Raw genomic sequence first — 27,813 nt, 5'->3', positions numbered from 1 at the left:
GGAAGGCAGAATTCTTTTTCTTCTCTTATCATCAGTGCCTAGTGTGGTGTCAGGTTTCATAGTGGACTAATACATTTGAAAAAGAAAGAGGGAGAAAGGGAAGAAGGGAGGAAGAATTCCAGCTTAAAAAAATCTAGGCACAAGTCTCTCTGGTGATGTCTGAGCATCTAATGAAGGAAATACTTAAAGCATCTAAGCACTTGTAACTCACATGGTCATATCATTATTAAAAATAAAAGAGTAAAATATTGAGCTTGCAATTTCTAGAAAATCAGGCAGGTCACCACTTCTTCAAAACTAGGATGTGCATGTTCCTGCTACTCATTACTTCATCTGTTACTACTAACAGGTGCTAATGTGATTGTAAGCCAAACAACTGGGATTTTTTTTTTTAAGCAGAAAATATTTTAATTACACAGGTGTGTCCAAATTTTGCACGCTAGGTAGAAGACATTGTAAGAAGAATGACGAATTCTTAAGCGTCGTAAGATTAGTAGAGTTAACAACCAGACAATTAACAAGTTAAAAAAAAAAAGTGTGAATCACACGCAGATGTTACTTTCCAGAAACACTGCTTACAAAGGTAATTGCTCACAAATTTGAGAGTTTACAGCAGGTATCACAGGGCTTCAAATGTTAAGGGTGTGTATGTGTTCAGAGTCTTAAGAATATTCAAGGGATGTATGCCTAATTACCTGAAATTGAAACTACTCTAAACGCTTGCTGAAGGGAAGATCTTTTATTTCATCTTCTCTACGGGCTGGTAGGGGGAAAAAAAAAATCAACAACAACTAACAGCAAAAACTTTCAACGTTGAATACGTAGATTTGCAAAATGTGAGAGCATCAGAAGTGTGAAGTTCTTTGATGATTGTTAGCGGTATTCTGAGGAATTGGCCCTCATTCTGGAAGAATGGCACAAGACACCTGGTAAAATGGCCCCGGACATTTCTTTAGACATTTTCTGAGTATTTATATTAACTGAAGGGAAGGAATTAGGGGAAAAGTGGAATTCGAGATAAATGTGCCTGGATGAGAAACTAGGCAGAGAAAGGGATTGAGCAACAAATTGCAGCAGCAGATTCCAAACAAGTTTGGCAGGACGATCCAACAAGACAGAACAGAATTATTCAAGCATCTGTTAAGATGCAGTTTTTTTAAATTAGTTCATTTCATCGGGAAGGAAACTGATCTTTCTTTCTCTTAATTTATGAACTACACCATCTCTATTCTGGGTTTAACTCCCAGCTCTAACACTTAGAGCCACGTGGCCTTGGGCAAGTCTCATAAACTCTGTTTCAGTTTCTTCATGTATAAAATGGCTCCAAACTCTCCTCTTTTCAGGGTTGTAGGAGGGAGGATTAAATTAAAATCACTTAAGGTCAGTCCTGTCTCTACAGCATCTGGCACATAGCAAGACCTCAGTAAGTCTTATTATTTGAAGAGCAGCAAGACTGGGTATCTGGAGATGTTTTGAAAGGTAGGTTTTATTATCATTTAGGTACAGTACAACCAACGTATCAGAAGACAGCTGCCATTGCAAAAACAGTTTGCGATTCTCAACAGATCTCGAGAACAGGACACCCAGTGCCATGGAGGGGAGGGCATTTGGGGAAGCACCAGGGTCAGTCAGGAGAGATTGAAACTGGACAAGAGCCTTTATTGTGGTTTCTTTAGGAAGCAACAGGTGAGGCAGGGTGAGCAGACATGGGATTGGCTTGTCTGAATAAATTCGGCAGGCTGTGGCCAGGAGGGCCTTCCCCTAGTTGTCTGGTACCTGGCCCTGGGGTGATTAAGGCCGAGGGATAGTGGCCAGGAATTGAGAGCCCAAGAAAGAAAGGGATTGGAGTCTAGGTTCAGGATTGGTTGATTTACATTTGAAAGGCTCAGGTGAACTGTTTGTTGTCTCTAGGAACTGACTAATTCTGGGAGGGGTGGTCCCTCCAAGGTCAGCAAGGCTCAGGTGTCAAAGCATCAGAATACAGAAAAACTAAAGACATGGTTAATACAGGAGAGAACCAAGCAGAGACTTCTGAAGTTTAAAAATATATACTTTGAGCTGGGACGAAGCGAGAGAGAGGCATGGACATATATACACTACCAAACGTAAAATAGAGAGCTAGTGGGAAGCAGCTGCAGGGAGATCAGCTCGGTGCTTTGTGACCAGCTAGAAGGGTGGGAGGGAGGGAGACGCAAGAGGGAGGAGATATGGGGATATATGTATATGTATAGCTGATTCACTTTGTTATAAAGCAGAAACTAACACACCATTGCAAAGCAATTATACCCCAATAAAGATCTTAAAAAAAAAAAGGAAAAAAAAAATATATATACTTTGGGACTTTATGGATGAGGAGAGCGAAAATTGGATGAGAAGAACTGTAAAGAAGGGGATAATCGGAAACATTTTCAAAACACCTGGGACCACAAGGCACCACATCCAGTCAGTATCCATGGGGACTGGTTCTGGGACCCCCCCCTCCCCATGGATACCCAAATCCTCAGACGCTCAAGTCCCTTATATAAAATGGCATAGAATTTGCATGTAACCAATGTACCTCCTCCCATATACTTCAAATCATTTCTAGATTAGGTATAATACCTCATACAACGTAAATGCTGTGTAAGTAGCTGTAAATACAATGTAAATGCTAAGTAAATAGTTACCAGCATGCAGCAAATTCAAGTTCTGCTATTTGGAACTTTCTGGGACTTTCTTTTTTTTTTTCCAAATATTTTTGATCCACTGTTGGTTGAATCTGCGGGTGTGGAACCCACAGATATGGAGAGCTGACCATATTGAGAAAAGAACAGAGAAGTCAGACCAGCAAATACAGTTTTCAGTTGAAAAAAAAACACAGCTTAGAAAGGAGGCTGGAGAATTCCCTGATGGTCCAATGGTTAGGACTCTGTGCTTTCACTGCCGGAGGCACAGGTTCGATCCCTGGTCGGGGGACTAAGATCCCGTAAGCTGCGCAGTGCGGCCAAAAAGCAAAGAAAAGGAAAAAAAAAAAGAGGCTGAAGGTGAGAGAAAGCAAGTCAGTCTTTTTGTTCTTCAAAAAGTTAGGAGGTAGCCCCAGTCCCACTCTTAATTGTGGCTGCAGAAGCCCTTAGTTTAGATGGAATCACTTGACAGCTGGTGCCAGTGCCCTGCTGGTAACCCTCTAACGGCTTCCCACTACACCGACTGAAAAATGTCCGAAGTCCTTTCCGTGGTCAGCAGGCCCCTCCTAGTCTGACCCTTCCTACATCTGCTGCATCACCAACTCCTGCAGCTTCTCAGCTCCCAGTCTCACTGTGCTTTCTGTGCCTTGAATACACCAAGTTCATGCGTTCCCTCCTCGGGACCTTCACCCTCCGTCTCCTCTGTTCTGGTGTGCTGTCCCTCCTGAGCTTTCTATGGCTGGTGGCTTTTTTCTCATTCAGATCTCAGCTTAATTGTCACCTCTGAAGAGAGGTTTTCTTTAGCTCCCCAGCCTACAGAAGCCATCTTGTCTAATTCTCTACATTGTGCTTATCACTATGACTCTCTGTTATTTATTTATTTGCTTCTTGTCTGTATTTCTCTAGTACAGTTTAAGTTCTAGGAAAGCAGGGACCTGGGGCATGTTTACTGCTATAGTACCAGGGCCTAGAAGTGTGCCCAGGATATAACCAGGGACTCAGCACTCATTGAGTGAATGAATGATCTACCTAAAGACACACAGTTCTTCACTCTGCCTCCGGCTTTTAAGGACAGTTTCCTCAAGGGGCTCTGAAAATTACAAAGGAAACAGTGCATGGATTCTGGCCCCAGTAGGCTTCTGGGCTCCGTGTTTCTTTAATTTCATGTAAATTTCTCTAAGTAAATATTCCTTAAAAGTGAATAAAATTTTATTTCGCTTTAACAAGAGAATATAAAAGTTAAAAAGGTCACCATAGTAATAGACTAATCTCAATTACCAGGGCAGCCTCCGAAACCCTCACTCCCACCTAATCTCATTCGGTGCATACGCAGCTTACCGTGTGATTTCCAACACAGCTAAATGAAATTATAAAGCAGTGTTAAATTTATTAATCATTTAATTAGCTAAATGTTCCTGCAAGTACTCACGAGATGAATGGCATGTCATTTTCTAATGCAATTTGCCTCTCAGGCAGCCAGGGTCAGAAAGGGAAACTCCTGGCATCTCGAATGAGCTTTTTATATCACACCTTTTATTAAGAGACAGTGGTGATACCATGATCGTATTTGAGACTTGTACACAAGACCGGGGCACTCGGGTGATGGCAGGAAAAAAAAAAAAAAAAAGGACTCTTCATCTCACCCAGGTTACAAAGAGGAGGGGCGGGGTGTCTGATGAGTTCCTCAGAGATTGCCTCTCCCTGTGTCTCCTTGCAGGGCAAATCTTTTCATATTTAACAAGCCACTGAGCAGAGCAGAGCAAAGCAAAAGATAGCAGCCAGTATTAAACGCATGCTCAATCTAGTTTTATTTCTTTAAATTTACTCAGTCGAGAAAAATTTGTGGAGTGCGAATTCTCCTCATGCTAGGTGACTTTTTAATCCTTCTCCTCGTTGAGTCAGGATTTATTTCTCCCTCCCAGCCCTCCAGGCTTTGCTTGTCATCTTGGGGGTGGATGCTACACTTGCTCTTTGAAGAGGGTCCGCTCAGGAGGGGCGTTCGGACTCCTAGCATCGGGATGCGTACCTGGGGAGCTCTGGGATGTGGGGCTGGCTTTGACCCGTCATTATTTCTGACTGCAGAAGCTGTGACAGGCGGCTGCTGCCAGCTGCTTTGTAAGTCTCTTCCCATTTGCAGCGAGAGAACTGGCATTGAGAACATTGTCTAAATTCACTTGGCAAAGGAGTTGCTGGAGTGGGGGCCCTACACCCGAGGCCAAGAACATCCAAATGAGCGCTAGGCTATTTGTTCAAGATGGAAGCTGTCAGTTCTGAGAACCTCAGCGGGAGGAGTGTCTTTTTTTTTCTTTTCCCCCCAGTATTTATTTATTTATTTATTTGGCTGTGTCGGGTCTTAGTTGCAGCACTTGGGATCTTTCTTGCGGCACGCCGGCGGGCTCTAGAGTGTGCGGGCTGAGTCGTTGAGGCGCTCAGGCTCTCTAGTTGCAGCGCATGGGCCTCAGAGCGCGCGTGCTCCGTAGTTGAGGCACGCGGGCTGTAGAGTGCACGGGCTTAGGTTGAACCCACGTCTCCTGCATCGGAAGGCGGATTCTTAACCACCGGACCACCAGGGAAGTCCCAGGAGGAGTGTCTTGACGCATGGATGTCCCCGGCTCGCAGAGCCACCGGGCAGGGGCAAGCTCTTCCACGTCGAGCAAGGGGGACACAATGGGACCCAATGAGTACAAGTCTGAGGACTGGTTTTTGGTCCCAGTTCCCCCTGCTGTTGGCTGCAGCTCCCTGGGCAAGTCACGTCACCTCCAGCCCCATGATTCCATCATCTGTAAAATCGGGGTCGGATGAATACTCCACACTGATATCAGTAATAGCTACTCACAAGGTTGTCGTCAGGATCAAATGAAACTGTGTACTTGAAACAGTTATATAAATTCTAAAGTGGCATAGAGGCACTGTGGAAGTATTTTTTTGGGGGGGGGGGTTATTTTAATTATTTTTTTCTTTCAAGAGCAATAGCTTTGGGTCAGGTAGATGGATATATCAGACTTGGCTCTGCAGCTACCTCCCATACGATCCTGAGCAAGATATTTAGCTTCTCTGAGCCTTGGTTTCCTTAGTAATGAAATGGGAATTAAAATAGTGCAGATTAGAGAAAAAGATGTGTATGTGCGTATATGTTTGTGTGTGTGTAGATATATATATACGTACATAAAATATATACAATACACATACATGTTCAAATATAGCCTGTTACCTAATCTAGTTTGATAAAGGTGTCTGCTGCTGGTATTACACTGCCATTACTATTTTTATTACTATGATTGTGTCAGCATTGCAGGTAAAGGGCACCGCTTCCCCCCTCTTCCAAAAGACATCTGTGTATTATTTAACATAGACCGCATTAAACAGATTTGCCAAGTATAGGTAGAGGCAATTCTGGACTCACTTCCAGGATGCAAGGAAAAGAGGTAGAAATAGGGCGTGGAGTTTAAGAGCACTGCTGGTGGGGTGAAGCCTCGCTCACTTCAGATCCTCCCTCCATCCTGTATAAGCTAAATGACCTTGAACGAATCGGTTAGCTCACTAAGCCTCAGTTTCTTTATCTGTAGGATGAAGGTCATTACAGCGCCCCCCTCCCACTCAAGGTTGTTATAAGGATGACATGGGAAGCCCAGAGCATAATCTTGCCACATACAGTAAACAGCCAACGAATACTGGCTCAACAGAGAGAGAGAGAGAGTGAAAGAGAGAGAAACAGAAATGAAGAAGTTTCTGGGCAAGTTACATCTGGATTCTTCACTTTCACAGATGCTTCTTCTGCCACCTGCCTGGCTTATCTTTCCACTGTCCCTTTAGGTAGCACGCCCTGGGCCTTCCTTTTCCCTCCCAGGCCCCAGAAAGGCCAGCCAAAGCCTGGAGATGTGACTCGACCTGTACAAAATGTCTTAATAAGTTGGCAGGAGCCAGGGCCAGAGGCAGGACACCTGTCTCCTATACGTGTCCTTTTTTGGGGGGCGGGGCAGCTTTAAGTCATCAGTGATATTTGAACTGGTCACTGGTTCACCCCACAAACTATCCCGATCTCTTGTTGAGTGTTCCTACCTATTAACCGGGGTGTCTGATCTCACACAATTGTTTGCACGGACTGAGACGCGTTTTTGTACTTGTCGTTGGGTTGATGAAATGCTGGTATGAGTTACATTCGATAAACCCTCATGGAGGGCTTCCTATGTGACAGGTGCAGGGGCTCCCGGGAGGAACTTTCTTCCTGGAAGTGCAGTTTCCTGTCTTGTAAGTTTGGGCCAATGCCCTGCAGAGCAGAGTAACGTGCACAGGTGCACGGATTGTACTACTCCCCTTCCCCCTTGCGTGTTTCTCTCAAGTTCAGGGCCTTCCTCTGGAGCCCATATATAGGACGGTGACTCTCAAGCCATCTCAGTAGCACTGGTGTCCCCCTAATGGGCAACATGGATGGCAAACACGGCAGGGCATGGATGGCCTCAGTTATCACTGGCCTTTGTGAAACAGGGATACCCTTGGGGTTGAGATCCTGGAACACAGGACACAGGTAAGAGCAGGCCTAGGGAGGGGTGAAGTTCGCCCTTGTAATTTCTCCAGGCCATGCCAAGGCCTTGTATCCTCAGCTATCATGAGTCCCCATTAAGAAACTCAAGAGTTCAGGAAAAGGGCACCCTGCATATCAGCTGCACTCGAGGCCGTGCTGAGGGAGCTGGCTCTAAGCCCCGGCTGGGTCTAGGGGTCCTTCCTTGACCTTCTGCAAAGCAGGTCTCCTCAGAGAGCTGTGGCGTGAAGGCACAGGTATTGCTTTCTGCCTCCTGTTTCTCTGTAATTCATCTCAGGATCCACCTTCCCAGCCTCCGGGAAAAGAATGTTTTCTCCCAGAAAAAGTGCTTATGGGCAGATTTGGTTATTACTTATGGTTTAAAGACAGCACCTTTCAACAGTCACATGCACGTCCTCTTTCAGGCATTTATCCAAACACGTGCACAGGATGAGGCCTCTTTCCAAAAGCAGTATTTGTTGACAAGCGTTACCGTATGTGTGTATGAGCCGGGTCTCTGTGTGCATTCGCTTGGAGCTGTTATATCTTCCATGAGAGACACATGTATACAAACCCGGGAAGGAGAGATGGGGGAGAGAGAGAAGGAAGGAGGAGGGAAGAAAGTAAGAGAAAGAGTCAGCAAGGAAGAGACCAGAGAAAGAGAAAATAAACCAACACAGCAGACTGTGAAGTATCTTAGATGCTTTGGCATCTGTCTGGATTCAGTTGTGCTGGACGCTGTCTGGGTGATCTCGAGAAAGACCATTCATCTCTCCCTGAGCTGCAGTTCGTAAAATGAACAATTTTGTAAAATGGGAACAATCATTAAGGCACCTAACTTATAGGGTTGCTTGGAGCCCTGCAAGAGATAAGCGAACAAAGAACTTCGGACAATGCCCAGCGTACAGTCAGTAATCAATAAATATTAATCATGTTATTAAAGAGAGAGGAAGAAGGGGAGGAGTGGGGGGGAACAGAGGAAAAGGAAAAGGAAGGTAAGGGAGAGAATGTAGTGTGAAAAGTAAAAGAAAGGGAAAGAGAAGAGAGATTGAAGAGAAGAGAGAAGAAAGGCACCAGTCCGGCTGTCTAGAGGGAGTCTGTTCTGCGTTTTCTAGCCCGACCCACGTTTTCCTCTCTAGGTCCTTGTAGGCATGGTTTACATGCAAACAGTGAGAAGCGTAAGCTAAACACAGACTTTAGGCACATACACAGTAGGCAGACTTCATCCCATTCACACATTCCGTTTGGCAAATAAAAGCATTTCCTCAGTGCAACTTTATGGCCCAGGAGCCAAACTACAAAAACTACAATACTGTTTTCTATTTTATAGCAAAATAGAAATCAGTACTTTTATTTCTCTTTCACGAGTTTGGGGCCAAAGCAACGGAGGAGTGCCGGTGTCTGGGTGCCCTCACGTTACCCCGGGCTTGTTGGTTTTTTTTTTTCCCCTTCCACCATGTTAAATATTTCTGGTTAACCAGTTAAAATGGGGAGATGGCCATGATTGCTTTTAGATTGCCACTTCCACATGGAGTGAATTTTATAACAAGAAGCCATTTTTGCCCCCTCCAGGCTGCCCTTGTGCCTGCCTCTCTGACTTTGAGGTCCTCATTATTGTGGGTTTAAATGAAGGATGTTCATTCAGGCAGGGATGGGGTGGGGCTCGGGGGGAGGCCACCAGGCATCAGAGCTGTTATCAGGCCCTTCTATCAGGCCAAGTGACAGGCGAACGGAACAAGAATGCAGAGCTCATGGTGGAGACCTCCAGCTGACACCAAAGGTGGCTCCCCTCACTCTAACCTTGAAAGGGAAAGCTCCCACTTTATTAAAATGAATTTCAAAAGGGCCGCTCTGACAGCTGCATAATTAAATATTGGAGTGTCAGCGATAATTTATTCCACTCGCATGTGGTGGTCAAATCCTTTTCACTAGAGGGTCAGCAAGCATGGTGACAGAGGCAAGGAGACAGGGGATTCTGGGTCCTTTGTCATTTATGTAGCCACAGCCCTGAAATCGGGGACTCATAAAACATACAAATACGCACACGTGCACACACACATGCACACAAACACACACACCCCAGAGAGGGAAAACAATGTGCAGATGATACCCTGCTGTGATTCTCCCAGTAAAACTCTCTAGTTCAAATCTGATACGCGTTCATTAGGAATAGTACGTGAGGTGCTCGAGACCCATGTGTACAGACTTTCAACCTGTATTTGAGGGGCTCTGTGGGGGTCGTAGCTGTTTCTGGAGTACCAGTCATCCCAGGCTCCCTCTAAGATCTCCTCCTCCAGTGAACTTGGTAAAGAAGGTGATGACAGCTATGAAAGTGGATAGAACTGCTGTACAACAGTTACAGTGCTAGTGAGTCTCTGTACTTAGTGTAAGCGCTTTGGTATCCACTGACCCTATCCAATTAACAACAGTGAATCTATGATTGCGGAGTTAACTTCCTCTGTGTGTGTGTATATGTGTGTGTGTGTGTGTGTGTGTGTGTGTGTGTGTGTTACTGGGAGAAGTTTGCCTTTTTCAAGAAGGTGTAGTAGAAGGAACATGGGCTTTGGAGCCAGACCCAGGATGCTTTCTCGTGATTAACGCAGCTAAATTTCCCACCACAGGCAGTAGCATATTGCTTCATAAATGCCTTTAAAAACTACGGAAAACAGAGCCGGAGTGAATTCAGTGTAGACCTTCGTGGGATGTTTATTCTTTGTTGGTGTCTTGCTTTGTTTTGTTTCACCTGGGGAGCAGTCGTGTCCTTTTCCCTCTTTGGTAATTCAGGGCTTCCTGGGGCTTAGTGTCCAGAAGATGCTGCCAGTAGCTGAGAGAAGCAGAGAAGCGGCGCACGAGCCCAGTCCATCATTTCTTATTTGACCCTGTCCTGTTTACCCTGTCAGGGTAAAGGCGCAGGCCAAGCTCGGCTAGTCACTGTATTACTTTGTCACAGGCAGGCTTGGCTGCTCCGAGTCAGCCTGAGCAAATTAAATCCCTCACTCTGTCGCTGAACCGGGAACAGGGTTATAACTCAGTCTGAGCACCGGTCCCTCTTCTATTACCTTCATAACCAAGGTCATACTAATCAACTCAATTACCAGTCCTCTCGGACATTTTCATAATGTTTTCTGCTAGTTGCTCTCCTGTGAAAATCGCTCGGTCTAAGCAAATTAATGCCATTTTTATAACTACCTACATTTCAGGTACAGTGATCTCCTTTGAAAAAACTGTATCCCCAGCAGCATGAACTAGCTTTCTCTCCCACATAACGTTCACACAAGGCGGGGTATTGCCACAGTCCATTCTTGACTTTTTTTTTTTATGGTGCAAACAAATCATCTGGTTTTGAGGGAAACATGAAATTACAAAGGTACTTACTTGAGTCACTTCTGAAAGCCCAGCGCCGAGTCTTCTCCCTACTTTTCACCCCTCCTCCCAACTCAGCAAGCTGGGCGTTTCAACCAGGCTTTTCCAGGCTTCAGTTCCTGAGACACAGGAGGATGAAATTGCATTATTCCCCTCAGAGGTTGTATTTTAAATTCTTATTAGTTTTCACATTGGTCCCCTTTTTGTCTCCTCTTCACCCCATCTGACTTCATATCCTCCTTTGTTTTAGAGCCGCTGGGGATGATTGTCTAGCGTTCTATTTTCCAAATGTTTTTTCAGGTTAGCTAATTTGATTCCCATAGCAGATCTATGAGAGCGCAGAATCACACCATTTGGGCAATAGCCCCTATTTTGAAATTTCCTAACAGCACAATTGCTGGGTAGCGAGTGTCTTAAAGATGTGAGATGGACTGTTCTTTTGAGCTGTGCTGGTTAACGGCAATCTAAGTACAGAAGGCAAACCACTGATTTTATTTAATACGGTGAGCTAACCAGGGCACATGGTGGCCGCTGTCTTTTAGTATCTCTGAACTGCCACCTCCGCTGCGTGCTCGAATTATTAATTAAAACAAAGCCCCGTGAGGCTGTGTCTGCATCCTGTAGGTCATATCTTGCTCATAGTAGGCCCTGAATAAAGCCCAGTTGAATGAATCAATTATCTCTCCACGTATTAACCCATTAATGGACTTGCTTATTTGCTCAAAAGAGATACTGAGCTGAGTATGGAGGACAGCATCAATTTGAGCTTCATCTGAAATGTTTTATTCCATTATTTTTTTTTTAAAGGGGGAAAGCAATGAAGCAAATATGACAAAATGCTAACAGTTCCACTGGTGAATAGTGGGAATAAGTGTGGTTGTCATATGGTTCCTAGTGCTTTTTTCATACTTTTAAAAAAAATTTTTGTTTTATACTGGAGTATAGTTGAGTTACAATGTTATGTTTCAGGCGCACAGCAAAGTGATTCAGTTATTACGTATACATATATCTATTGTTTTCCAGATTCTTTTCCCATATAGGTTATTACGGAGTATTGAGTAGAGTTCCCTGTGCTATACAGTAAGTCCTTGTTGATTATCTTATATATAGTGGTGTGTATCTGTTAATCCCAACCTCCTAATTTAGTCTCCCCTAGCCTTTCCCCTTTGGTACCCCCCTATAAGTTTGTTCTCTATGTCTGTGAGTCTGTTTCTGTTTTGCAAATCAGTTCATTTATATCATTTTTTAAGATTCCACATGTAAGTGATATCATATGATATTTGTCTTTCTCTGTCTGACTTACTTCATTTAGTTTGATAATCTCTAGGTCCGTCCCAAAATATGCACCTAATGACATGAAGATCTGGGTTGGCCTGTGCCTTTTAGGGCAGGTCAGACATAAGGGGATAGAGCAGAAGGGAGGGAACCAACTCCTACGGGTACCCACCATGCCCTGGGCCTGAACTAGGTGCTTTGCTGCTGTCTCATGGAATTCTTCACGGGTCCTGGGTCTTCTCATTCTCTCCAACTTAAAGACAGTAAAGCCGTGGCCCAGAATGCCTGGCTCACTTACCCAAGGTTACACAAATCAAAGGAGGCAGAGCTGAGATTCAGACTCAGGCCACAATGACTTCTGCTCTTTTTTACTTTTTTCTACAGACATTTTAAAAGTTGTGAAATTCTCGTAACATAAAATTAACCATTTAAAATCTACAGTTCGTATCTCAGGAAAAAATAAGACAAACTATACAATTCAGTGGCGTTTAGTAAATCTGTGGTGTTGTACAACCACCACCTCTTGTAGTTTCAACACTCTCTCATCATCCCAGAAAAACACCCCGTACCCACTAAGTAATCACTCCCTGTTCCTCCCTGCCCACAAATCTGCTTCTGATCTCTGGATTTGCCTCTTCTGGACATTTCATATAAAAACAGTCATATAATATGTGACCTTTTGTGCCTGGCTTCTCTCACTTTGCATAATGCTCGTGAGTTCATCCCCCTTGTAGCCTGTGTCAGTACTTTATTTATTTTTATAATCAATATTTTTTATTGAAGTAGAGTTGATTTACAATGTTGTGTTAATTTCTGCTGTACAGCAAAGTGATTCGGTTTTACATATATATATACACTCTTTTATATTCTTTTCCATTATGGTTTATCATAGGATACTGAATATAGTTCTCTGTGCTGTACAGTAGCACCTTGTCGTTCATCCATTCTGTATAAAAAGCTCACATCTGCTCCCCCCAACCTCCCGCTCCATCCCTCCCCCAACCCCCTCCCCCTTGGCGACCACCAGTCTGTTCTCTACGTCCATGAGTCTGCTTCTGTTTCGTAGGTAAGTTCATTTGTGTCATATTTTAGATTCCACATGTAAGCGATATCATACAGTATTTGTCTTTTGCTTTCTGACTGACTTCACTTAGTCCTTTATTCTTTTTTAAATGGCTGAATAATATTCCACTGGATGGATATACCACATTGTGTTTACGCACTCATCCTTCGTTGGACAATAGGGTTGTTTCCGCCTTTTGGCTATTATGACGCTTGCTGGTGTGAACACAGGTTTCTATGTGGACATAGGTTTTTATCTTCCTTGGGAATAAACTTAGGGGTGGGCTTGCCGGGTCATATGGTAATCTATGTTTAACTTCTGGAGGAACTGCCAAGCTGTTTCCAGAGCGGCTGCCCCATTTTACAGAAAATCCCTGCTCTTAATACCTCTCAGCATCTTCTGAGGCACTAGACTGTTCATTAAGCTCTTTCTACAGAAAGAGTTAAGGAATCTTCTCAGGCAACTGTAATCATCCCCCAGGGACTTAGCTGGCGCATGTGCAGCTGGAATAGCCAGGAGGCATTCAGTCCCTGTTATTTTAGTCTCTCTCCCCGACTTTCCCACCCCGTTCAAGCTCCCTGTTACCCAAGAGTGGAGGATGGGTGGCCTATAAGCACAGAGGAAGGCAGTGAGTGATCAGTAAGCCTTCCAAAGGCCGACTAGAACCCCGGGCACCGTCATCCCACAGGTCACTCTTCAGCGCCCCTCAGGGAAGGAGAAGTCCAACCACAAACCTACACAAACGGAGACGGAGACTGAGTCCTGGAGAAGTCAGTCAGCCTGCCCAGCATCACAGAGCTCGTTTGCATCCGAGCGGAGACCGGAATTGGGTCTCTCCCCACCGCCGTCGGCTGCTGTGGCTTCTAACTCCTTCACAGTTTAGAAAACTAAAGATGTCTGGGAACAAAACCTTAAAATATGGGCTTCCCTGGTGGCGCAGTGGTTGAGAGTCCGCCTGCCTTTGCAGGGGACGCGGGTTCGTGCCCCGGTCCGGGAAGATCCCACATGCCGCAGAGCGGCTGGGCCCGTGAGCCATGGCCGCTGAGCCTGCGCGTCCCAAGCCTGTGCTCCGCAACGGGAGAGGCCACAGCAGTGAGAGACCCGCGTACCGCCAAAAAAAAAAAAAAAAAAATGTGAAAGGTTTTTCATCATGTGATCTCTTCCATTTTGAAAACTGGCCTACAGTAAAACATCTTGATCCCAGAGCTTCTTTAGAGAGAAGGTTCTGGAGAGTCTATATATATGAACTCACGTGTGCAAGGCACATGCTATAGCTGTTTTAGAAACACAAGCCCACTGAGACCTTCATTTCACGATTCGGAAAAGTCAGTAGATTTTGCCCATGGAAGAGATGCACTGAGACCCGGAGACATCAAATATGTCCAGAGCCTCCCATTTTGGAGACAGTAGCTTCTGGCTCTCGATTTTCCTGACTCTGGACTGTCGCTTATTTTTATCCTGTCACGTGTCTGAGGCCTATTGTGGGTCAGAGAGCACAAAAAGAGATCACAAGACCGAGGCCAGAAAACACCATTAATGCATAAACTGCAGTGACCTTGCCAGGTGACACTTGACTTCTCCATTTGCAAGCTGGAGGAACGTGTAGAAAGGCTGCATGGCTGTGGCCACAGAGGAGAGGGTCTCCCCGAGCCCCGTTCTTGGAATTCTTAAAAACCGGACTGGCAGGCCTCCTCGGTATCTCCGTCACCCCGCTGTCCTTCCGAAGCCAGGGAAAGCCCTCACAGCCCAGAATCAAGGACCGGGAAGGGAATTTCAGCTTCATCCTTCCCGCTTCACACCAATAGCTAAAGGCAGAAACAGTTGCGCGAGTCCCAGCCAACAACTAGGAAGGAGAGTGATCAAGACACACAGCGGTCAGACTGGGCCTGCTAAACAGGGGGTGGGCAGGGTGGCTGGAAAGCCCCAGATCAAGAGTCAGAGGCCTGGTTTTAGCCCAGCTCTGCTATGGACTCCCTTTGTGACCCTGGGGACTTCCCTTATCCTCCCTGCGCCCTTTTCCTGAGTGTCAACAGTGAGAGGGTTCTAGATGAAATTGCTATCTGTTAGGGAAGTTCTTAGAGCAGGCCTGGTACAGGGATCTTGGACCCAGAAATAAAGATGGAAAAAAAACAGATGGGAAAAATAAAAAACCCTATGGTAATAACCATCCCAGGTAGCTCAGCAGAACTGGCTCTGCGGACCAGACCCCACTGCTCGCCTGCAGGACATCACAGTCGTGTGTGTGTGTGTGTGTGTGTGTGTGTGTGTTTAAATCATTTTATTTTATTTTATTTTTAAGATTTTTTTTATTGAGGTATAGTTGATTTACCATGTTGCGTTAGGTTCTGATGTACAAGCAAAGTGGTTCAGTTTTACATATATATGTTCTTTTTCAGATTCTTTTCCATTATAGTTTATTTCAGGATATTGCATATAGTTCCCTGTGCTATACAGTAGGACCTCGTAGTTTGCCTATTTTATATATAGTAGTTTGCATCTGCTAATTCCAAACTCCTAATTTATCCCTCCCCCACCCCCTTTCCCCTTTGGAAACCGTAAGTTTGTTTTCTATGTCTGTGAGTCTGTTTCTGTTTTGTAAATAAGTTCATCTGTATCATATTTTAGATTCCACATATAAGTGATATCATATGACATTTTGTCTTTCTCAATCTGACTTACTTCACTTAGTATGAAAGTCTCTAGGTCCATCCATGTTGCTGCAAATGGCATTATTTCATTCCTTTTATGGCTGAGAAATATTCCATTGTGTATATGTACCACATCTTCTTTATTTATCTGTTGATGGACATTTAGGTTGCTTTCAGGTCTTGGCTATTGTAAATAGTGCTGCTGTGAACATTGGGGTGCATGTATCTTTTCGAATTAGAGCTTTCTCCGGATAAAGGGCATCACAGTTTTAAGGACGTCCTCACTACCCCTCCCAAAAGGAGATTTTACATGAGCACAAACCAGATCAGACAAGTTGGGATCTCTTATATTTGCCTCCATCTTGGTAGAAGTTTCTGTAATGCCCTTCAATCATCCAATCTATCCATGTTTTCTCAGGGGAAACAGTTCTCTCTTGAATGCCCTATGTTTCCTTTTACAAACATCATCTCATTTAATCCTCACTACTATCCTGACGGTATTGTCGTCATCTCCAATTTATAGTTGAGGAAAGAGGGGATCAGAGAGATGAAGTGATTTGCCCAAGATCACCCAGCTAGCAAGTAGTAAAGTTGGAATTTGACGCAGGTCTGACTCCAAAAGCCTTCTCCTCCTCTGCTTCCTAATGCTTTTTCTTGTAAGGAGCAACTTACAACCAAACTGATATCGCCACTTAATTTTATCTTTGGATAAAGATGGTACCAGTCTCATAAGTCAATGAGTTTTATTCATGCTGTAAAGTAATGGCTGATTAAGAAAATTAAATCTGACTATGAATTACTTACCTAGGAGCAAATGATTGCATGATCCCACTGTGGAAGATAAAAATTTTACTTAAAAAAAAAAAAAACCAAAACAGAAAAAACAGAACTTACTTTTTACAATCAAGAGCTACTTCCTCCTTTATAGTAAAATGCCCTCTTTAAGATTTTGCAAGCTCATTTCATGACTTTTTTTTTTCTCTTTAGTATCTTTCCAAATTTAGAAGTTAAATTTATAAGGCTGTAATTTGCAAGGTCATCCTTTTTTGGAAAAAAAAAAAGAAATGTAAGCAGGAGATGAGGCCTTTCCAGGTTTGAGGGTGATAATAGCTCATGATTCTTTCCTGACTTTGGCCACGTCTTTGCAGATTCCTGTGGGTTGATGATTATTAGCGCCTTGCCTGCAAATGGTAAATACATTGACTTATCTCCATATTCCCCACACTCCCCAGTTTAAGAAAAATGTGACATGTTGGGAAATGTTTCCAAGAATAGACCAAAGGGTTAGCCAGCCTAGAGAAGTGAACTTGAAGAAGAAACGGCCTACGTTCAATTCCATCGTGATTCTTTGCTGGTGGTCTGGTGCTAGGCACACAGAATGTGAGATGGATGGAATTCATGCAGTGGCCTTGGAGGGTCACGGGCTAGCTTGGAAGACAGGTGTGCTGATAGATCATTACAACATGGGGTGTGTGCACCCCAGGAAAAACACAGACAAGGTTCAGGGGCTGCACAGAGGAAGGGATTAACTCTATAAGGAAGTGTTTCGATAGTGACTTTCAATTATAGGACCCATCGAATAATATGATTGTGTACTTCTGTAATAGTGTAGTATTCTAGTTATTATTTATTGCTGCACACTGAGCAAATATAATTATTATGCACACCCTTTCCGCTATTGGCTGTCCTTATTCCTAGTGAAAATAGTGGGGGGTGGCTGATAAGAATAGTTCTTCTGTGATCCTTCACATCATTTTTCTATTCAGAACTTAAAAATTCTTTTTTTGTTTGCTTGCATTTTCCCTAATCTTTTATATAAATGAAAACGGTACCCCTCAGGTCTTCTGACAGTGGGTGCTGATTTCGCAGGGGGCTTACCAATGCTTTTCAAGGGCAACTCAATGTCAGATCAAGCCTCCCAAGAGAGGCTGGTCCTGCACTGTGCATCGTGGCCTTTTAATGCCATCTTGCTTTTTATCAACACATCGGCGAATGCTTTCCTTCCTTTCCCGTTGAAAGCGTTCTGTGTGGAAACCAGGAAGTTTATCTCATTTTTTTCTTGTTTGTTTTTTGATGTCTTGACAGCAGAACCAATCTTCAGCATCCTTTCCAAAAAAATGACCGAAACAAATTCGATCACAAAAGCTTTTAAAATCTGAAATCCCAGGAAGCTAATTAGTGCGTCCTTTTAAGATGACTTCCTGCATTTTTGTATCCACACAGGCTTGGGTTACAAATGCAGTTGGCAGTTTGCCACGAGTCGGGCAGGTCATCCCAGCTCTTAGGGGCGCGGAGCTTCTGCAGAGCCTGTGGACGGAGGGCAGGGATGGGACTGTCCCCTGTGTGAGTTTGTGGCTGTGATCTGCTACCAGGTAGCAGGCTGAGGCCAGGGGCTGCGATGGCTTAGGGTCCTTGTGGTTGGCTGTATACTCTGCGAACTTTTCTCATTGCCCTGATGATGTCCTTAGTTTGCTATTTCCCCACTTGACACTGAGATTCTAGGAGCAGGAACCGTGTGTATCCCAGTGCCATGCACGGTACTTGGCACAGAGAAGGTGTGTAATAGATGCAGCTGCTCTAGTGCAGAAGCACAGATTCCAGAATCAGGCAAAGAGACATGTATCCTGGAGTGCATAGCCCTCCTTAACCTGTGGCTAAGACCCCACAAGGCCTTGTGTTTCTGCTTGGGCTACAAACTCTTGGAGAGCAGCCACCCCCCATCTGCGTACCCAGAGCCCCCCCTCAGTACCTGGCTCAGAGCAGGCCCTCAGCACGTGTCTGCTCTTCACTGAGTAGATGTATCCATGAGTCATGCCCAGGATTTCTACCCTAAGATAGAACTTCTGGAACTTCTTTAGGGACGTGTTTGCCTTCTCCAGGAATTGGGCAATCTCACTACCAATGGCAAAAATAGACTGTGAGACATGGTTGGCTTCTTTCTCTGTGGTGTGTGTGTGTGTGTGTGTGTGTGTGTGTGTGTGTGTGTGTGTGTGTGTGTGTGTGTGTGTGTGTGTGTGTGTGTGTGTGTGTGAAAAGGCCATTGAAGTGTAAAATTATGACTTGAATGCCGTGGTGAATTCATCTCATTGTGTTGGAGAGAGATCCAGGATTCTCCCCAGAAAAGTCTTCTCCAGCATAAAAGCCATGTTGATCGTCACGTTTGAAACGCACGTGTGTGCATGTCTCCAGGCCCGTGTCCGTATGCATGTATGTCACTGCTGAGTGGACCCTATCGGTTCATCTCATCGGCTCCCCTCCTGGGCTTCCTGAGAGGCATGGGAAGGGCACACTCCAGATGGAGGGAACCATCCACGAACTGTCTTGGAAGCATACAAAAGCCTGGTGTGTTTCGGGCACAATGAAGTCATCGGTTCAGATATTTGATTATTGGGACGGTCCACGTGGGTCTCTTTCACTCACCTGCATGCAGGACCCAAATGAGTTAACAGACAAAGCCTGGGATCAGAAGCTCAGTGTGTTCCAGGCAAATACTTGAACTGGTCAGCCCTGGAGGCTTCATAACCTGCTTCCCTTAGTCTTCAAAGACACAAAAAGAGACCACAGCTCACAGACACCAATAGTCAAGGCAAGATAAAGCTCCCCAGTTTATCTTGGGGATAAACCAACAAAACAAAGCAAAAAACAAACAAAAAATAACTAACCCACCCAGTAAAACTTGAGAATCAACTTAGAGGTTCCACAGCTGGGGAATGATTCCGTAAATCATGGTAGGTCTATTTAGCAGAATGTTAGACAGCCACTGAAATCAAACGACAGGTGGGGAAAATACTCATCATAGAAGTTTTAATGACAAAGGTGGAGTTCCAAGTGGAATGTAGTCTCTGGCTAGAAGTATATTAAAGAAGGATGAACAGGAGGAGAGGAGAGAGGGAAATGTATTCTATACCTGGGTACTTCTTTCACTTTTCAGAATGTTAAAAGTTTTACCATTATGATTTGAAAAAAGTCTGATTTAAAATGTGTCACCAGTAAAATCCCGTGGAAACTTGTGAACGGCTGGATATTGTATTTTCGAGATAAGCATTTATAAGTAGCACTCACGTCTAGCCAGACTATGTACTTGAACTTGGTCTTGTGAAGTTTCAGTCCCTTGGCTTTGTAGAGCGGACAGTTCTGAGGGGCAGGTTAATAGCAACGCCGATACAGGCACTGTGGTCCTTGGGGAAAGCGCGCATTACTCAGCTGAGCACTAAACGTCAGGATGAAACGCCTCTGGGTCGTCAGTGCTGTGCACTTGTCTCTGTTGCCTTAACTGTCAGGCAGTTATTGAAAAATGGTCTTTTCCCCAAAATACAAGAGTTAATGCCCGGGCTGGATGGTCATGACACATCCTTCCAGATTAAGAGTGTACTGATATCCGGTGAATTTCAACTTTCAGCCAAAGGACTGAGGCAGAATGAAACACAGGTGTGTTCTTTTAGGAAATTAACCAAAACGACTCATGATTAAATTTCAGAAGCTGTTGAGTAATGCATTTGATAACATTAGCAGAAACGTTCCCACCTAGTCATGAAGAAGAATAAAAGAGGAGGCTGAGTAAAGTAGCTTTCGTTGAGTCTTTTCTAGGTGCCATTTTGTATAAATGCTTCTTATCCTGCCCAGTTTATCCCATTTGTTATTAGCCATAATCCTGAAGAATTGGTATTCTTGCCTGGATCCGTCTCACACTGATGTGTCTGCTTCTCCCTCAGCAGATTCGCTCTTATTAACTTCTACCCCTTCCGACCTCCTCCCAGTCTTGTCCAAAACCTACACGTGCACCGTGCATCCCACGTCTCTAGTGTTTGGGCTTCAGAGCAAACTATGTGGACTCCAGCTAAAACCCCAAACCAAGCTAGACTAAAGGTCGGTCCACTCTGGCTTTACAGCTCTCATGTTTAACATGCCCTACTGATTCCTTGAATGCATGGAAGGCATTCGGAAACTGCTCAGCGATTAGATTTTCCAGGAAAATTTGAGATTCACCTTGTTGGCTCTGACAAAACCTAGTTCCTCTGAAGCCAGGAAACCATTGCTTTCGCTTACTGTCCACTGTCTTAAGAATTCCCTGTGCAGGTTCACGTCTGTTTTGGTTGGGATTTGTCTATATTTCCACGTGACCACCAGGTCAGCCACATAGCTGTGCGTCTGGTCATTCTGGTTCCCTGCAGCACAAACCATGGGGACCACCTGTGTCTATTTCTAGCTGTATGGATATGACTAGGTAGATTTTTCACTTCACCTTGATTGACTCTTTGTTCCTGGGCTAAGGCATCTCAGGGAGTGGAAACTCTAGTTCACGGGACTCATGGCCTTCCGTGGGCTGAATCTAACGCAGCGATGGCCACGGCCCAGCGAGGACTTGCTCTGATTCTGATCAAGGAGGGTAGCGTTATAGGCAACTCGTGTGCCTGCTCTATGTCCTGGGACTGATATGTAACAAAAAGATCGTTTCACAGAGTGAATCGTATGATTCCCCCATTCTTCTGTGAGCCCCTCTACTGTGTGGTCCTAATGTACCCATTCATTCTCACCCCCTCCGCCCACTCATCCTGCCCCCCCACTCCTCTGATTACTCACCATTCCACTCACTGGCCACATCCTTTCCCATCTCTGAGCTTCCGGTCATATTCTAACCTCTACCTGAGTTCCCTTCCTCCCTCTGTCCTTGCCTGTCAAATCCCTTATGCTTTACGCCTTTGAGTTTCAGCTGAAATGTTACTTTCTCTCTGAAAGTTTCCTAGACCCCAGAGTTCAGCTATAGGTTCTTCCCTTGTGTACCCATACCTCAAGGTACGCAGAGAGCATCTGTTACATAGTCTGGAAATGACATTGATGTGGACTGTTTGCACATCTGTATCATAGCTTATTGGTTAGGATAAGCTGGGCTGCAATAACAAATAGCCCCCCAAAGGCATAATAGCTCATGTCCCAAAAGCTGTACTTCTCACCTGAGAAACAGCAGAAGTGGGTGTTCCTGGCCAGTGGCAGATACGTTCCACAAAGTGATTCAGGGACCCAGGCTCCAGCCACCTCGTGTTTCCGTTCTCCCGGTGGCTATCCGCAACCAGCTGGCTGATACCACTTACTGCCCTCAGACAATCCCACTGATAAGAGCTAACCACGTGGCCATCTAAGTGCAAGGTAGGCTGGCAAACGTAATCTAGCTCTTTGCTCAGGAAGAAATGCAAATGGGTTTGGGGTGGGAAGCTGGCAGTCCGTCACAGTGAGCTACTTAAGGGTACAGACTGTCTTCTCTTGAGAATCTCCAGTCTCTGGCATAAGCTTGGGCCCCCTCTTTGGTCCCCAATAAGTATATGTGGAATGAAGAGATAGGAAAACATTAGCTTGATTTCCATGTGCCGTCGTGTCATTAAACTTTGAATCCAGTGACGTAGTTTTTTGTTTCTGGCATTGCTTGGGGTAGGGAGGTGGGAGTCTTCATTTTATGCTTGAACACCAAAACACCAAGTGCTGAAGAAAGCAGGGTGATGTCTTCAGCTATATTTTCTCCTAATACAGTCATGAAACCAGAGACTTGGTGTTTTGCAAGGTGAAAAGGGCCCTGGTAATCTAATAATCCATCTTCGTGTTAAAAATAGACTGTCACCCATTCATTTCCCCACTGGCATAATACAGGCCGACCCTGGCTCCCCTTCCTGGGAAACACATCCTTTCCCTCTCATCTGTTTCCACTCCTCCTGCCTTAAATGGAATACAATGAATAGATGTATAATAAAATCTTTTAATTGTCTTAGCATATGTTGCTTTTATTAGGTGGGTATAATTGCATTCGTGGGATCACCTACAAAGTCCTTTCGAATATAAAATTGAAATGGCTTCACACTCCGTGCACAAGTCCTTCTGAGCCACTGTTTTCCCCTTCGCTGCTCCTGTCCCCCTCTCACTGTAGAGTTCACATTGAAGTGTGAAAAGAGAGCCATGGCAACTGACACATGCTGGATCTTATCAGCCTGGAGTGCAGCTGTGGCCCCACGGAAGAGCGCGACTGTCATTTCTACACCATTTATTCCTCGCCTGGCCTCATTGCTTGCTTCCTTTCGGAGGAAATTTTCCCTGTTAAAGTACTGTACTTGTCATTTATTTCCCTTTTTTGTGTGTGTGCTCTCCCTCCGCGGACAGGTTTGGATATGCATTTATCCCAAAGGCAAGCCTTTTACACACTTCCGCTCACCTCTTAGGGTCAGGCTCCTGTGAGCTTCCTCGGGCCCATAAAAGCAACCCAACAAAGCTTTTATGGTGTCATTACAGCACCCTTAAACCCCTCTTCTTCCAGCTCCCAAAAATTCTGTGGCTGCCCGTCAATTCACCAGCTCTTTTCTCTGAAAGTGGGCAATGGAGTGGGAGAGGAGAGACAACCAGCTGCAGACGTCCTTCATTTGGACCAAGCTTTATCCAACTAGGTTTGGGTTGCGGCTCATCCTTGGCACTTAAATTTGAGTCAGATTGAGCAATCTCAGCGCAATTTTTATTTTAGAACAGGGGTTGGCAAAGAGATAGATAGTAAATATTTTAGGTTTTGCAGGCCAAACGGTCTGCTTACAAATACTCAACTCTGCTGTTGTAACTTGCACCTGTGCGTGCACGCACGTGAGAACACACACACGCACACACACACACACACACACACACACACACAGGCACTATGTAACTAAACGGGTGTGGCTGTTTTCCAATAAAACTTTATTTACAAAAACAGGCAGTGGGCTGGATTTGACTCATGGGCTATAGTTTGCCAACCCGTTTTTAGATATGGAAAACTCCATCTGTCCAATCCTTCTGGTGCGTCTTCTAAGAATTCCTAGTCTACTTCAAAGTAACTCGAGTGTTCCAAAGACAGGGTGCTTTCATATCTGATGCTCTGCTTGGTTGACAGATTATTATTACCAAGAAAATTTGGCCCACTGACTTTTAGTTTCCAGTTCTATTTTCTTCTCTTTTCTTTTTTTCTTTTGTTTTGAGGGGGGCGGTACGCGGGCCTCTCTGCTGTGGCCTCTCCCGCTGCGGAGCACAGGCTCCGGACGCGCAGGCCCAGCGTCCATGGCTCACGGGCCCAGCCACTCCGCGGCATGTGGGATCCTCCCAGACCGGGGCACGAACCCGTGCCTCCTGCATCGGCAGGCGGACTCTCAACCACTGCGCCACCAGGGAAGCCCTCTTCTCTTTCTGTTGAATGATAGGAACTTCACATTTTTGTTTAATATACCTTTAAGTGCTTCATTTAAAAAAATAATTTCATGGTGTCACACAGAGCTGTTTAGAAACTTCAATATTAACGTTTCCCGTTTTTTACACAAGACCTTCTTGGAAAATGAGGCTTTGTCATATCTCTGAGAGGTAAATGCAGTGGTGAAAAGAATCAGTGCCCCAAATCTGCCACTGCCTTGCCAATATTCTGTGATCCTGGTGGTCCGTGTGCAGAAGCTCTCCCTGCGCGGGTGGGTTTTGATATGCATTTATCCCAAAGGCAAGCCTTTTACACACTTCCGCTCACCTCTCAGGGTCAGGCTCCACTGAGCTTCAGATGATGACCAGAAAGTCATAATCCCACTTAAACCTCATAAGAAAACTGTGGGGAACATATTAAGAGTTTTGTATTCCAAAAGCACAAGGTTAAGCTCAGAGATGAAATTAAAAACTTGTCCAAAGGCCAGGGAAGCGATGGTTTGGACTAGGCTGGTGAATAAGTACATGAACCCATGACAACATTTCTCTGTATTTGTATTTTCACTAATGCTGAGTGTGACAGATAATGTTAGATAACCCCTGCTTATTCCTGGGCACACACCTTGGCACTCCGTCCCACCCTCCCTGGCAGTAATACCTGGCCAAGTGACTGAATGCTAATTTATGCAATTCATGCAAAGTGATGCCCAGCAGCTCCAATCTGGACCAATGGAAACCCTCCAAATGTGCAATCCTCCACATTTGCTTGGTTTTTTCCTTTCGGTCTAGTTAGAATGAAGATGACACTCAGGGCGATCTTAGAATCTAAGATGAAAGAGCCTCTTCCTGTTTGTTCCCCTGAACGGCTGTGAGGGACAGACCTACCCTTCCGTTGTATTGGAGCCATTATAAATCTATTACCCAGCCCTTCTCTAGGGCTTGGGGGAATTGGGTATGGCCAGGCCCCGTGAATCCAGTACCTGTCTGAATGGGGAGATGCTGGGAGAGCCCCGACCTTGGGTCCATTGCCATCCATTGTGTGTAAGCTGTCTGCAGACATTTCAGCAAGTAGCATGGAACTTAACCACGTGAGGTTAAGTACACTGTTTTATTTGATTATGTTTTGATTTGCGTTGGAATCGCAGCATAGAGGTAAAGTGACCTGCCCAAGGTCACACAGGTAAAGAAGTGGAGGTCCGAGATACAAATCCATATTTCTTGGCTCCTAGACTACGTTTCTTTATTTCCATTAGCTCTTAGGAGATGGTTGCTGTCTGGTGGTTTTCACTGAATTGCTTACTGAGAGGCAGGATGCTCTTGTGCTGTTGTACCCAGTTCAACAGGGAAGAATCTCTGATGTGTTACAAGACTTTGGGGGAATCTCTAGGCTTGATCACAAGGTGCATAGACCAGATGCTGGTGCCTAACATCCATCTCCATCCAGAGAGGGAGAGAGAGAGAGAGAAAGGAGAGAGAGGGAAGCTCAGTAATTTATAGGTTGACATTTTCCTTGGGTCCTCATAGTACTTGTTTATTAGAGATAATTTGCTTAAGCGTGCGCAAGGTGGAAGGTCACGCAAGGAAGGTTTTTATGAGTTGTGTACTGGATGGATCAATAGTAATTTGAATACCATAAATCTGTCCTGTTAACAGGTTTATTTCTTCATCAGATATTAATTCCAGAGGGTTTCGCCCATTATAGAATTGACATAAACCATGCCATGCAGATGTTGCTGCCTCTGTAATCAGGTTCAGCTGCACATCTGCACGAGCCTCCACGTGGGTCCTTGACGTGGGACAGCAGATGGGCGTGGGGCAAACGCGAACCTCAGAAGCCCTGATTTCCTTGGAGAAGAAAATGCAAGGAAAAATGGAGGCTGTCCATTCATTGAATTGCTACATCTACTTCTTTCTTCCTCTCTTCATCCCTCCCTCCCTTCTTTCCTGTCTTCTGTCTGTGTATTCATCCATCTGTCATCCATTTATTCACTCGGATTAGGAAAGTAATATAGATACCCAAGATGGAAAATTTAGAAAATCAACAAAAAGAACTTAATAAAGTAGAAATCACTCCTAATTCCAGCGCACTCTACGTAGTAGCAATTGGTGCATATGAGAACATTTCTCTCTAGTCTTTTCCCCTATCCCAGGCATATACATTTTAATACAGTGGAGATAATGTTGTGCATCTTGATTTTTTTCAACATGTTAGATTTTTTTGCAAACAATATGGAGATATGAAAAAAAGCTAAAAATCTTCACTCAATCCTGTCCCTTTGGCCAAGTGGTTACTGTGGACCTTTTGTGCTTATGTAAATATGCGGAGTATATATGCATTTGTAGGGGTAGAGTTTATGTGTGTGTGTTTTAATATGATAGTACTTCGCCCATTATTTAGAAACTTGCCTTGTTCAGTTAACAATATTTGGAACGTGTATACATGAAGCAGTTTTTTTAAATGATTGCATACAGCTCTGTGCTGTGGAAGAGCCCCAATTTAATCAAGCATTCTCTTACTGATGGACACTCCAGTTCTTTTCAGTTTTGTTATTATTCTTGTTTTATCCATTATAAATACTACGGTATTTATAGCGTAAATAATCTAGCGGTAAATAATCTTATGCATATTATCTAATATCCTGCTGGCTTTAATATTGTTGGATAGATTCCAAAATTGGGATTTCTGGGTTAAAGGTCAGGTGACATAATTTGGTATCCTGTGTTTTTACCTCACATTATATATACAAAAGCATTTCCCTACATTAACAAAACTCTTTGTAAAGGATTTTTTAAAAATCGGTGGCAAAATACTCCATCACAGAGTCGTACCAAGGTTTACTTACCATTTCCCCTATCAACGAACCTTTGAGTGGCATCCAGCTCTTTGCTTTTATAAATAATGCTGTGATGAACATCTTTCTGCATGGGTCTTGGCCCTCCCCGTGACTTACTCGGAGTCCTAGAAGTGGGATCACTGGGTCGAAGGTCATGACGCAAGGAGAGGGCTTTTAAATTGCAGGTTGCAGCAGTTCCCTTGTAGGTTTATGCTACACGTTTCATCCACAGACAGCACTTTACAAACCACAGCATAAACCCTCGGAATAATCCCATTCCCCGAGGGGAAGAGAGCGTTGTTTTTAACATAACTTTACAAACATCAGTCTTCTGAAAGCTTCGTCTCACCTGACCACAGCGCATTAGAGGACCTTGTAACAATCCCGGGGCAGCTTGTGGATTCTGCAGCAGACGCGTCGTCGTGGGCTGCAGGGCACCTGGGGGGAGCCTCCTTCCCACCTCACCCTCACCCCAGAGATGATCTCTGCCCACACCCCCAGCTGGAGACATGAGAGCTTGACTTCTAGGAGATGAGGGGAGGTCTCTTTTGTTCCTTCTCTGCTTCATTCTTCCGTTCAGATCGTGCTTAGTGTTTTGCCATGGGGCGCCGTTGGCATTGGGGCTGCACAATTCTTGGTGTGAGAGACAGTCCCGCAGGGGGTTTGGGTCCCCGGCTCTGCTCACTGTGTACCAGCATCACACCAGTCACCGTGACAACGGATGCCTTCCTGTGTTCCCAGCTTCCCTTTCTCACACTTCATCCCTTGATCCCAGTCATATACTCAAATCTGTACGTTTCCTAATCCTCTTTTATATGCTTTGTTTAAATATGTGCCGTCTTGGTGTATGGGGTTTTTCCATAAGACCTGTGCAATAATGCAGTGATTCTCCACCGGGATTGGAAAGGGCTGGAAGGAGGGGAGGTGACTAGCAGGGCGATTATAACGGGGTTTGAGGGGGGTTGTTTCTCAAACAGAAAGACAGTGGTGGTTAAAAGCTGGGATTCTGAAGCCAGAAGACCTAGGTTCAAATTCTGACACCTCCTTTTAGAAGCTCATGACCTTGGGCGAGTTATTAACCTCTTTATGCCTTTATTTTACTACAAATATGGGACAATTACGGTTCCTACGGCATAGTTTTGACATGAGGAGTAAATGAGTCCCTATTTCTGAGTCATTTAGCGCTGGATACAGAACAAGGATTGTGTGTGCATGTGTGTTAGTGTGTATGTGTGTGTTTTCCAGAATCCCTACTAGGCAA

General features: G+C 44.6%; 1 protein-coding gene and 1 long non-coding RNA gene across 3 annotated transcripts in view; one reads left to right on the top strand and one right to left on the bottom strand.

Annotated features, from left to right (window-relative positions):
- The window catches only part of WWOX (WW domain containing oxidoreductase), a 976,221-nt gene that overhangs the window by 918,605 nt on the left and 29,803 nt on the right, over positions 1–27,813 (top strand). The window lies entirely within an intron of this gene.
- LOC125962754 (uncharacterized) overlaps positions 27,294–27,813 on the bottom strand; it is an 87,861-nt gene continuing 87,341 nt past the window's right edge. Inside the window, exon 3 of the long non-coding RNA XR_007474459.1 lies at positions 27,294–27,308. This is a non-coding gene — a long non-coding RNA (uncharacterized LOC125962754). The remainder of the gene's footprint in view (positions 27,309–27,813) is intronic.

This window comes from Orcinus orca, chromosome 20 (genome assembly GCF_937001465.1).
Source record: "Orcinus orca chromosome 20, mOrcOrc1.1, whole genome shotgun sequence".
Lineage (NCBI taxonomy): Eukaryota > Metazoa > Chordata > Mammalia > Artiodactyla > Delphinidae > Orcinus > Orcinus orca.
This window is presented reverse-complemented; position numbering and strand designations above follow the sequence as displayed.